Source organism: Rhynchophorus ferrugineus, unplaced genomic scaffold (genome assembly GCF_030347505.1).
Source record: "Rhynchophorus ferrugineus isolate W39M unplaced genomic scaffold, kcgeb_rfMv2 rfM3, whole genome shotgun sequence".
Classification (NCBI taxonomy): Eukaryota; Metazoa; Arthropoda; class Insecta; order Coleoptera; family Curculionidae; genus Rhynchophorus; species Rhynchophorus ferrugineus.
In genome coordinates, this window is record NW_027472582.1 from 49,141,398 (window position 1) to 49,154,577 (window position 13,180).

At 29.6% G+C, this 13,180-nt stretch overlaps 1 protein-coding gene across 3 annotated transcripts in view; it reads left to right on the forward strand.

The window, feature by feature from the left end:
- LOC143193611 (LIM domain only protein 3) overlaps window positions 1-13,180 on the forward strand; it is a 145,094-nt gene that overhangs the window by 35,259 nt on the left and 96,655 nt on the right. For 2 of the 3 annotated variants that reach the window (XM_076399935.1, XM_076399936.1), the window contains exon 2: window positions 7,424-7,492. The exons of the other annotated variant lie outside the window; for it this stretch is intronic. The gene's annotated coding sequence lies outside the window, so the exon portion shown is untranslated. The remainder of the gene's footprint in view (window positions 1-7,423; window positions 7,493-13,180) is intronic. 3 annotated transcript variants of the gene reach the window in all.

Here is a 13,180-nt window from a genome sequence, read left to right on the forward strand (position 1 = left end):
AACTGTTGGAGAGTCTCCAGAAACATCAATTCGGAGGCGTGGTTCTCAGTTACACATTTCTGCAAGTAGTTTAAGGTGAATTTTGAAAATGTTTCCGTACACAATTCAATTGGTCCAAAAATTTCTACCGAGAGATCTTGATCAACGAGTGAAGTACAGTAATGCAATCCTAAGGCTGTCTGGTGAAATTGAAAATTTTTCATCTAAATTAAGCCATGAAACCCATTTTCTTCTCACTGCCCACGTCAATAAACAGAACAGTCGGTTTTGGGGAACACAGTCCTCAGTTAATTCATGAAACATCATTGCATCCACTAAAAACACACTATACAATGTGTGGTATTCATACTTGAAACATTATTGGTCCCTATTTTTTTGAAAATGACCAAGGTGTTGCAGCTGAGGCCACAGCACACGCAGCTCGTTTAACAATTCAATTATTGAATGACGTTTCTTCACGACGACTAATTTCGCGAAGTGGCGATTTAGCATGGCCAGCTAGATCTTCAGATTTAACAGCACCAGATGTTTTCTTATGGGATTTTTAAAATCAAAAGTTTATGTGAATAAGCCCCAAACTACTCAACATCTTAACGACAATATTCGTAACGAAATTGAAGAAATTCAGCCGCAGATGTTGCAGATGTGTCATGAAAAATGCCTTAAAAAGAGCCAAAAGTTGAGTAGCGAATAGCGGTCACCATTTAGCCGATATAATGTTTTATTCATAACGAAAAAAATGCTAAGACCAAGTAAACTTTTTATGAAAACCGAACTAACTTATCTTTTCTTTGAGTAAAGTTATAGGTAATCAAAATGGTAGCGGGACTTTTGTGGGCCACGTCGTATATAGTAGAAGTTTCTTTCGTTTCTTTAGATTATATTCGTTGTTGTTTATTTTTAATATGAAGTAAATTTATTTAAACATATGTAGAAATTAAGTTATAATATGCATGTTATATTATTTTACATATATTACTGTAATATATTATTATTACATGTTGTACAGTTTTTTTGCACAAGGTATTAATCACTAATTTATTATTTAATCATTAGTGAGAAAATATCAAGTAATTTAATCACAATATAAAATTTAAATGTTAATAGATTTCTAATTGTTAATTATAAATTTGCATAATATTTATCAGATGATGATAAAAACCTTCGGATATTTTGTTTTTCTCTGATAAAAATTCCTGATGTAGACATTTTCATATTCATGTGGTGGTATTTTCAATTGTGATATATGATTACGGGGTAAACAATGCATTTTACTACGTATTGTTGTCTAGATGTTATTTAAGTTGCACACCTTTAAAAATATGTTAGAATTCTTGGAGACCATATGAAAATTAAAATAATTAGAAATTAAATTCTTATAGGATTGTTATAGAAATGTATATATATATATATATATATATATATATATATATATATATATATATATATATATATATATATATATATATATATATATATATATATAGTTGTTATAATAGCCAAACTAAAATACTATATGTACTGTAGATATTACGGTAGTCCTTACAGTTCAGGATGATACATTTTCATGATTAATTTCAAGTTTACTTCACAAACTGCTTATGATAAAACTAACATTATGGGGCCAGAATATTCAAAGTTGTCACAAATCACAGCTTATTTTCAAAGATAGTAACTATTTTTATTTAATATTTTTTTCCAAATATCTTGTCATGCATATTAAAATTAAATGGGACAAAAAGACATAAAAAAATAGGATCAAATTTTGATGCTTATGTTATATGTATAGTTATATATTTAGATTGATAGATTATATATTTTCTGTAGTATATAAGAGATAGATCTGGTGGTTGACAAAGTGTATAGAAGGTTGAAGATCAACTTCACAATGATATTAATTTGGAGTTATTTTAATGGTTTAAATTATAGAAGGATAGATAAGATTAAAGAAATTTAAAGGAATAAAGGCGTGAGGGCCACAAAGTAGTGTGTTAGGAATGTTCCTGCTTTTGATAATACTGAAGACCACCAGGAAGTAGTAATGAAATTTCAAAAGTCAGTGAAAAATTGAAAGCTTCGCTGGAAAGATATACATGAGAATCGGAATCAGATACAAAATGTTATGGGGAAAATAAGTAGATATTAAATTATAAGAATGTATTGGCTATTTCTCAGAAATTCTGCTCTGTTAACATACAATAACTGTACCAAAAATAACAATCTGGTCACAATTCAGAGAATACTGAACTATTTTGACCTATGAAATAAACCTTTTCATTTATAAGTCTTCATAATTTTTAAAATTAATGTCAAATACAAGAAAGACTAACTGGCTGCGTAATGAAAAATAGCTCACACAATGTACGAAATATATATTTCGCAGAAATAGATACTTAGTAATAGACGATTTACATAAAATTAATTTAAAAAATAATCGCAGCCGAAGGGTTTTTTTCTCCAATCAAATACAGCCAGACGTCAAGACAATTCACAGATTCTCTCAAATCAAACAGATCTCCTTCCTATTCATGGGGCCGACGCTTAACAAAAAAAACAATCAGTTGGTACAAGCGAGTATCCAGCGTGCACGTGGGGTGGTCAAGGCTTTGTAAACAGATCGCAAGACGAATTGACAATATCGGATGGGCTGGGGCCCTTCCCCGTCTCTTTAAATTTATTCAAATAGCTAATCATCCTAAGTCAACAACGGGCCAATTGAATCCATGCTGTTTGGCATCGCCTCCGATTTCAAATATATTTCGGCCTGTTACCGGAATTTTTATTTACTTCGGCCGAACGACCGAATAATGTTGTTCCTGTTCGGTTAATAGAATGGAAAAGGATCGTTTACCGGGGGTTAATCGAAAAGTATTCCCTAGACCTTTTTTTTGGAACTTCTTCATTATTTTATTTTATTACCTTTCAATTTACATTTAAATGTTTCAAAATTTAAGGAAATTTCAAGTACACAGTTTTTCTTTTGTTAAATTGTATCTGATACTTAACACAAAGTCCAAACTGTTACAATATTTAATGTTGCATATTTCTCTTCGAGATAGCAGTCAGAATTTATTCGTTTAAACTACGAGAATCAGTGTATAGTTGAGAAACAAATCGAGAAGCGCAGATGACAAAGATTTGAACATGTCTGTCGAATGAAAGGTGAACGAATATTTCGCATATTTTTTTTGTGAAAATTGATCTTTAACATAAAAAGAAGCGATTAATGATGATGAAGCCGCAGTCAGCGGCATTAACCTTACTGACGGTTGGCAACTCGTGTTAGTGCTTATTTATTGTCGAATTTTACACTTTTGTTTATAGATAGGCACAAGCGATTACAAATATAAATTTAATACATTCATGTCTTGACCTGTAATCGAACCTGGGACTACCGCACTAGTAGGAAAAAGGTCTTGTTTCTTTTATTTATACTATTAATTTTATTTGTATTTGCGCTTAGAATATTGCTTCTAAATTCCTTGATCTCTTATCCTACTCGTCAGATCTAGTCCTCGCCAATTAAAATTGATTTATACTTGGATTTTGAAAGATCTTTTTCAGGAAATATAGGTTTTTAGTAAAATCTTTTAAAATAATGATACATTTAATTTTAAACTTATTTCCATTTTCTACCCAAGAATTAACTGATTTGAAATGATACCAGAATTATAGGAGAATATAGTTATTATTAAAGGGTTTTTTTATTAAAATTATTCAATTTTGTTTAACTTTCTTCAAATAACACCGGGGCTCTATTGACAGCAACAAATAACAAGAAGGTGAATTAACGAAGCATTTCTACTATTTCTAAGTATTACTTCTCATATAAAATATTTTTCATTAAGTTGAAAAAAGTACGATTTGGTATTTGCCTATCTCTAATATGTTAACTACCTATATCATTCTTATCCGTGATTCATTGGCATATAATATTCAAAATTAAGTTTAGTTATTTCCTTAAGTTTGATGAACCTTACCAATAATGTGTTGGGAAAAAGTGATTTCTTTTTTTTCGTGAATTTCAGGGATAATTTATTCATAGAACTTTGAAACATTAATTAATTATATTATATATATATATATATATATATATATATATATATATATATATATATATATATATATATATATATATATATATATATATATATATATATATATATTAAAGCCTATGCTCTTCACAGCCAATCTCTCAGTTTTTGTCAAGACACTAAAAATGTCTGTAGTCTACTGATGAGGTGGCGTGATGGAAGACAGCGTTTTTTCTCTTGGTTAATTATGGCCGGTTTATTTAAATCTACTTTAATCACATTAGCTCTTGACAGTAGAGAGTCATGCATAATTAATTTTCAATCCTACTTTTTACTATACTTTACTTACTTACTTTTAGTATCACCTTCCTTAGTTGCCTTTAGAGCCCATGCTGCTTTTTTGAAATTTAAACAACAAAATACGATGAAAATGACCTTCTGAAGGGTTCATATTCATAGTGCAATAACTTTTGAGTAAGTAAATGTCACTTTTTAGATAAAAAAGAGATAGAATGTTTTAAAGATTCTGATATTTTAAACTTGCTACAGTACAGCTTTATTTAATATGCGTTATTAGAAATATGTGTCACTGTCCCTCAATTTTTTATTATGTTTGGTCGTCTACAGTACTGCGATTTTCCATATGATTTATTTTCTGTGTTAAAATTCTTTAATTCAAAACCAATAAATGTTTTTTGTTCAAGTGCACTTCTATGAGCCCTTCGATTACAACACAGTAATAATTGAAAATTCCTGCAAACCATGCATGATTGGTATAAACTTCACTGAACTGATTGATTGATGATTGACTGATGATTGATTATGATTGATTCACTGATTGAACTGAAACTGATTTACAGGCTAAAATCGATCGATATGATTTAAAAACTGTTAAACTATTATTATTATCTGTTAGCTTACAATTATATATGAGATTAATTTATAATTTAGTTATTCCATAATATGTTCTATAATACTTTAGCGTAGGGTGAAAAATATTATAATGTTACAAACAAAAACGAGTATATCTATTATGATGAGTAGAGGGGAATCTGAGAAAGAAACATTCGATATAACTTTGTTTCAATAACAAGATCCAACCCGGTACTCCCACTCGGTTGCATGTTAATGATTATCGATCGATTATTTTAAATAAATCCGTAGGGCGTAGGAAATCGGGACCTTATATCCAATTAACTGGAGACGTCTGTATAAGAGGTGAACGGTCGTGAATAATTCATATCAACAACTTTCGCACCTTAACCCGCGGTGACAAGCCACCAAACAAGAAACTGTCAAGATGCAAATGCAATTAACGTCTTTTGAGTGCCATCGAAAATAATTATTGTAAACTCGCTGGGCAGGATGGATGCGACTAAAATAAAGCGAAAGACCTTGAAAACTGATTAATTGCTGTCATCTGCCTACCTACCCTCTAATAGATTATCACGAATAATTAGGAATGTTTGGTTTATTTTACATCAGTTAGTTCTTAATGGTTGGTATCTAGCGAGAAAATTAATATAATAATAATTAATATTAGTATTGGTATTGATCATGCTATCATCATTACTTACTATATGTTACTGTGAATGCATTTTGGTGCATTTAAACTAGGTATTATATATTGTTATATATAATAATGTTATATGTATAGTTTGTTATCAATACATAGTATAAAACAAAGTCGCCTTTTCTGTCCCTATATCCCTATGTGCGCTTAAATCTTTAAAACTACGCAACGGATTTTGATGCGGTTTTTTTCAGTAGATAGAGTGATTCAAGGGGAAGGTTTATATGTATAATACATGCATAATATACTAAGGCAACATTGCTAATTTTAGAGGTTTCTAACGTGATGTCGTAAATTAACCTATTTTTTTAGGCTTATTTAGCAATTTGCAAAAACGCTGCCTAACCCTACGAGTTAGATCAAATTAATGTACTACAGTATTGTACACCATAAAAAGGTCTACAAAAAAGTCCGCGATGGTATATGTTTATCTTTTAGGGATAACCCACATTAACCATTTTTATTGTTTACTTTTTACGTGAGAAAATGGCTTATTTACGAAGCTATTTTAAGCAATACGGCATTAATCCTTATCGAGTTAAGTACCTTAAATACAGTGTGCAATTAATATAGATCAATATGGTTCCTTACAGCATGTAAATTAAACAAATATTTTCGGAGATATTACAAATTTAAAATTTGCGTTTAAAAATGTGTAATGTAATAAAAATTGTATGAATTTAGATATTCCAAAGATAGCAGGAAATCTTCATAGTAAGTATAGGGAAAGAGGAATTGTTTTACTCCAAATTTAATGCGTGCAGGCCAAGGGCAGTAATGAATGAACCAAAAATACTGGATCGATTTTAATCATGTTTTCATTGAGTGACATAGGCATATATATTTTATGCCCGTGCAAAGTCGGAGCGGGCCGCTAAGTTTTTATATACAACGTTCATATTTTTTCTGTAGTGTATTTAATTTAGTATCAGCATTGCACCCGTGCGAAGCCGGGGCGGGTCGCTAGTATTATATATATATATATATATATATATATATATATATATATATATATATATATATATATATATATATATATATATATATAATATAACAAAATAATTCTTCATTTCTTACTATCATCATAAGATGAGATTTAGTAATATTAATATATTAATTACGTTATAAACTATTAGTAGTCAAAATATTGAATTAAAGGTTGAAAATAATATATGCATAAAACATTGTATGTTGCAAAAACGGGGTATTCTAACTTAGAGGGATTAATTTTAGGTAGTTTTTCAAGTGAAATAAAAACAAAACAAACCATATTACTGCTGTCAATTTTTTACTAAATATTTATTAATATTGAGGAACACATAAATGGAAAAATATGGAAGAAGTGAAGTTGGGGGCCTGAAAAAATTGGCACACCCTTGTTGACACAATTGTAACTTTCCTAGTAATTTGAAACAAAGAAAGAGAATTCTTAATTTAGACACGGTTGGCTATCGTAGAACAAACATATTTTTTTCTGTAAATTACGGCTGTTCGAAAAAATTAGAAATGTATTACATTAACAAATTATCGATTTCAATGAGAGGCTTTAAGCAATTGGTTTTGCAACCTGCGAATATTGAAGCAATAGAAATAAAATAACAACACGTAATATCAGTAATATTTGGTATTGATGTAAATAAAAGAAAAATTAAATAATTTTGAAAAATACTGATATTTATGGAATTAAAAAGTGGAAAATTACTTCTGAACAATGACTTCATTACAACTATGTAATTGACCTCTATTTTATTTATTAGTTGCTGTGTATAAACCCTTAGATTCTCAATGATTAATTATACGTATCTTTCTTTTTCAGGTAAGGATTATGAACCATGGAGCCTTACATCAGTTTCAATATTTTGCTGATTTCCTTTAAAGAAGACTCGTAAGTAATTAGTATCGACTAATGTGGTTGATCTTGTAAAATAGATTAATAATACCCAAGTCAATTTTCATCGTTCTTTTAATTGATATCTATTATTTGTATATAAATAAGTCTTTGATGTTGGTGGCAGTGCATTTCCTCGATTATACCGTAACATAAATATCAATTTCGAGCCAAGCAAAACGTGCCATCTTATTTTGACTTACATTTGACTAATTATTTTAAAAAGACAACGCGTCCGCATCGTTTCGTTCCTAATAATGTGTGAAAACTCTGACGTTATTTTAATAGCTGCAGTTGGCTTTACTTTGTACCAACTTAGCTATTTTTAGATATCGAATTTAAGCCTATATGTGTGAAAATAAAACAAAACTGCGTTTATTTGAATAACACTATAACTGTTAGGTTTTTTTTTGTAATTCATTTTTAATAGATGGTGTAACTTATATTTCTGTATATTTATATATATATTTTTATCATCATTTTTCCCTCCATTAGAGAGTTTCTGAAATCTCCAGATTCAAAATGCAATAGAATCAAGAATTTTTTATAGAATGTTACCTTTTAAACTCACTATAGTGTGGATGCATTTAATATGTATAATTGGAGTTATGTAACTATGAAGGCATGCATTAGGGAAATCTGAAATTACTGTTTCCCCAATCCTATATTATTGTAATTAAAAATACAGTAAAGTCAGGTACATAGGAGATATTATTGTGAGTTGTATATTGTATGTGTACCATACACAGTTATTCCCTTATTGGGTTATTATTATTCTTTCTACAAGAGAAAGACTCTAACTTTAGAATGTATTGTTTTATGAATGTTATTTCAACATTTTATTCTATTGATTTATGCAATATTTCCAATTAAATATGAATTGAGTTGAATATAATATGCGAACTTAAATTAATTTGATTTTATAATTATGTTCACATTGTCTAACAATAAAATAATTTAAATTTGCAGTCGAGGGATATGTTCATGTTCATATTGAATCAATTGGTACAAAGTACAGCATAAGTTAATCAACACTCTTTAAACCTCGTTATTTTTTTGTTCAGATACAATAAGTAATATTTGTAAAAATTACCAATTTGTATAAAATAATTGCAGATACTTATACTTGAACATTTCAGGAGATTACTTTATTACTGATCTTTTTTTTATCCCAATTAAATTTCTGAAGGAGTAAATAAATAATTTAATTCTAAAATAAATGATATACAAACTCAACCAGATTTATTTTAACATTAACAATCGAAATAACAAATCCATATATAATTAACACAAGGCAGTCAATGCAATGATATAACGTGTCATTACAGGGGTCATTTAACCGACAAAACAAGCAAACATCATCCGTTTTTTGTTCCCAGTGATATCAGTAATAAGCATTGGCTAAACCGGAAACTATGGGTAAAGAAAAAAATTCTCATAAATATTGATAAACAATTACTCTTATTCCCATGATCAATCAGTAATTATTGTAATTAACCCTAATTATTTCGTAATGAGTAAAATAATTTTGTTAAAAATGTAGTCTATTAATGACCACATCAGTTAAGTTTTTCTAGGGCAAAATATGAGTTATATGCTAAAGACACTGAATATCCTTCAGAAAAACTGTAATTTTAACTAATTTTTCGACTTTTCGTAAGATTTAAACATATGTGTAAACAAATATATTACATTCTATTCACTGAAACAATGGATAGTTAACAGTTACGTTTTTCTCTGGCAAAATATGAGCATGTGCTAAAGACACTGAATATCCTTCAGAGCAACTCTAATTTTAAGTAATTTTTCGACTTTTTCGTAAGATTCAAACATGTATGTAAATAAATAGATTACATTGTATTGACTGAAACAATGGATAGTTAACAATTAAGTTTTTCTCCAGAAAAATATGACTTATGCGCTAAAGAAATTGAAAATCCTTCAGAGCAACTCTAACTTTAAGTAATTTTTTAACATTTTCATAATATTGAAACATGTTTATAAGTAAATAAATTATATTCTATTGACCGAAACAATGGGTAGTTAACAAAAGCCAGGGAAACCGTTTCTTATATCAGGTTTATGTCATGATTACAGCTTTATCTTGTTTAGCAATATATAGTCGAGCGTTAAATAAACCTTTAAATAATCTACAATTACCTAGGCATTTAATAATTAAGTTATTTAAGTAATTTGTTATAAAGATTATTTTATTTTTTAGCCATTGAAATAAGATATCTTAACATTTTTCTGTTAGGTGACGTGGCATTTATTTTCTTACTCTTAGAAAACTTATAAATGTTTAGCCATAGCTGACATATACTTTATGATATTGCAAGTTGTCCTTTTGTTTCCATGTAAGTCGTCCTAGGTCATTATTGAAAATGCCGTTTCTAAATTTTCTAATTTTAATATAAAATTCACTTTATTTTTTTAATACATATTTTAGAGTTTCCTTTTACCAACTAGGGATTTATCTAGACTATTTAACGGTACAGTTAACCACGGTCCTCGGCATGAAGCCTACCGACTGGCGAGTGACCAACTTAGAAATCATCCCAGAAAACGGCATTTTCGTTGCCGGATTTTGCACCCTTGCCTACGACAAACACTGGAAAATTTTAAACAATCACAAACATAAATTTACAATCATGCCGCATCTATCGCAACAGTGGGTGGACCGTCCTGTCGCCTTTACAACTGCGCCTACCAAGCCGGCAAATTCACTTTATTGATTTTTATTTTCACTTTCATTGATATTTTACTTTATATTAATAAAGTAATATAATGGTAATAACATTTTTCGTACGTATTTCTGTGTTGTTATTTTAAATTTTTTTAAATTATTATGTTACCCTTCATTGTCAGTACAGTTCTTTAAATTCATTTTAAGCTGACAAATGTTTGTTATTGTTTCGTCAAATGATATAATTTTAATGACAAACTAATATAATACAATATAAATATAATATAATATAATATAAATATATAATTAAAACATAATACTATGTTTGGCTAACTTTATAATTATTTATTCAATTGAAAAAAATTACTTAATTAATATTGGTAATTATTTTGAATGCTTTTTAAATTATGAACTGTAATTAGCTTTTCTTGGAAATATATACAGAAAAAGAAAATCGAATTCTATAAATATGAAATCGATTATATAATTTTTTTAATGTTAATGCATTTAAATTGTTTGTATTGTTGAACAGTATTTTTCTAGCCAGCCATAATACACTTTAAGATGAATTCCTAATAAGTTAATGACATGGTCTAATTTTAGTCGTAAAATTAACCGTAACTAAAACCGAACCTTAAAAAAGGTAAAGCTGAAGCGGTTAAACACTTCTTAAAACGACAACATTTAGCGAATGCAAACGTCAACGTAATCTTTCACATTCATGTCGGGCTATTAGCGGCCATTTCCTGTTGTGTGTCTACAGTCGAGGTCTCATAATCTAAGTGACAGAATGTAGGTGTCGCTGAAATTTGTTTCTATTTGTCGCATCCTGGCTTAATATATATTTTTTTAAGTTAGGGGCCCGTTTTTATTAAGCGTCGACAGTTGATGGTCGTTTAACATATGTGGCGAGCAGTGGCGTATGACGGAAGCTCTGTCGTCTTTTCATTAGCCAGGACATTCTTAATGATTTAATTTTAGATTCATTCAACTCTTTTTGTTTTTATCTTTAGTTAATTTAAAATATTATAAATAACTAAAATATGATTTAATAATATTTTTATTTAATTTTTATTATCTAAATAATCTATTTATTGGTTGTTTAGAATTTCATTTATATAAAAAGCACAAAAATATTTCGCAAAATTACTAATTTTCATATTGTTTGGTCTTCTAACGTTGCAATTCCCAATCTTAACTTAAGGATATTTTAAAGTAATCTACGCCACTGTTTTTCAGAACGAAAAAAATGTTTGTATTGGGATTTTAAGAGGGTTTTTAATTACCGCTCATATCGACTTCTACGTCTCAATTACAAGCAATCTGTTTGGGTGATGATGATGATTAAAGGAACACCTGGGGCTTTAAATCAACCCAAACAGAATGGATATTTTAAGAGAATCGTCTTGGATAAACTATTTAGGAATAGTAACTGATCTTTTGTATAAAATCATAAAAGCGTATTGCAGTTATTAAAGAATTGTTACACTTTGTATATGGTACTTTTTCTAGCTTAGTATTTGCGATTATTTTAAGACAATAATGTCATACAATAAGGTTGTAGTGACTATCTAAGCTATGTAAATATGAAAATACAAGTGTCCACCATTTAATTATATTAATTTAAAACGCCTGTTCAGTAACGTTGGATTTCATTCATTTGAATTCACTATTTTACTATTGGCGATGAAAATGCAAAGAAGCTATAAATGACACTCAGCTCTGTTTTAATGTTGTCATTTAATTTGTTTTCCAAAAACATTTGTTTCATCGCTGTCTGGCATTTTATATATTTTACCGGCGTCCAAAAGCTCCGTTAGTTTGTCTTTAATTATCTTCTGAATTGCACTGTTTTTACCCAAGTTTCCATATTATAGCATATATGGAATGGTTCCTTAAGTTTTGATGTCTCCAAATTCTAATTCTAATGATAAGTAAGCTTTTATCCATTCCAGTATCTTATGTTAGATCAGCTAGCAACTTCAGTATCCTTGCATCCTAAACAGCGATGTTTGTGTCAGGAATCCACTACCAGAGGATATTCGTTCCAAAGAGAGAATTTTTAGTAATTCTTTTAGTAAAGTTTTTACATTTTACTATCTTAAGGAATGCTTTTAGTAACTTCGGTACGATTGCCAATCCAATGTCAACCCGACTTTTACCACTGTGCCAACTAAGTCTTAACATTTTTATTATTTTGTTTATTGGATATAGTTAGTATAATTTTGATTTATAAAATTAATATATTACTATTGTTCAGGTGTACTTGTATCCATATACAAGCAGGAGCCGTGTGGAATAAAAACATCAGAATCACCTTGGCCATTTTCAGAAAAATAGGGACCAATGATGTTTCCAGCATGAATACCACACCATATAGTTGTTTTTACTGAACGCAAAACAGAAAAAAAGGGAGAGAAAAAATGGCTTCATCGCTCATGATCAATTTAGACGAAAAATCTTCAATTTCACCAGAGAGCGTTAAGATTGCATTACTGTACTCAGCCCGTTGATCAGGATTTCTCGGTAACACTTTTTAGACTAATTGAATTTAGCATGGGAACATTTTCAAATCAGTTTCCAAAATTCGCCTTAAACTGTGTGCAGAAATGTGTAACTGGGAACCACGTCTCCGAATTGAAGTTTCTGGAGACTCGCGCACCAGAGCCACATTTTCAGTGTTACGAGACGTCCGTTGTTTTCCAGAATGAGGACTGTCTGCTGTCGTACAGTACTGTCGAAAATTCTCATGGAAACGATAAATTGTGGTTTTGTGAGGCACTGGACGATTAGGATACTTTTTACGCTATTTCCGCTAAGTGGCAATAATGGAACGATTATTTTCAATAAATATTGTCACTATTTCTGCTCGTTCTTGCGGCATATATTTATCCATAATAAAATTTGGACGTCTATACAACACAATGGTTAAAGCGAAACTGAGCTAAGCGTCACATAACCAAGATGGCGCGCAATCGAATTGGTAGCAGGACTTTTGC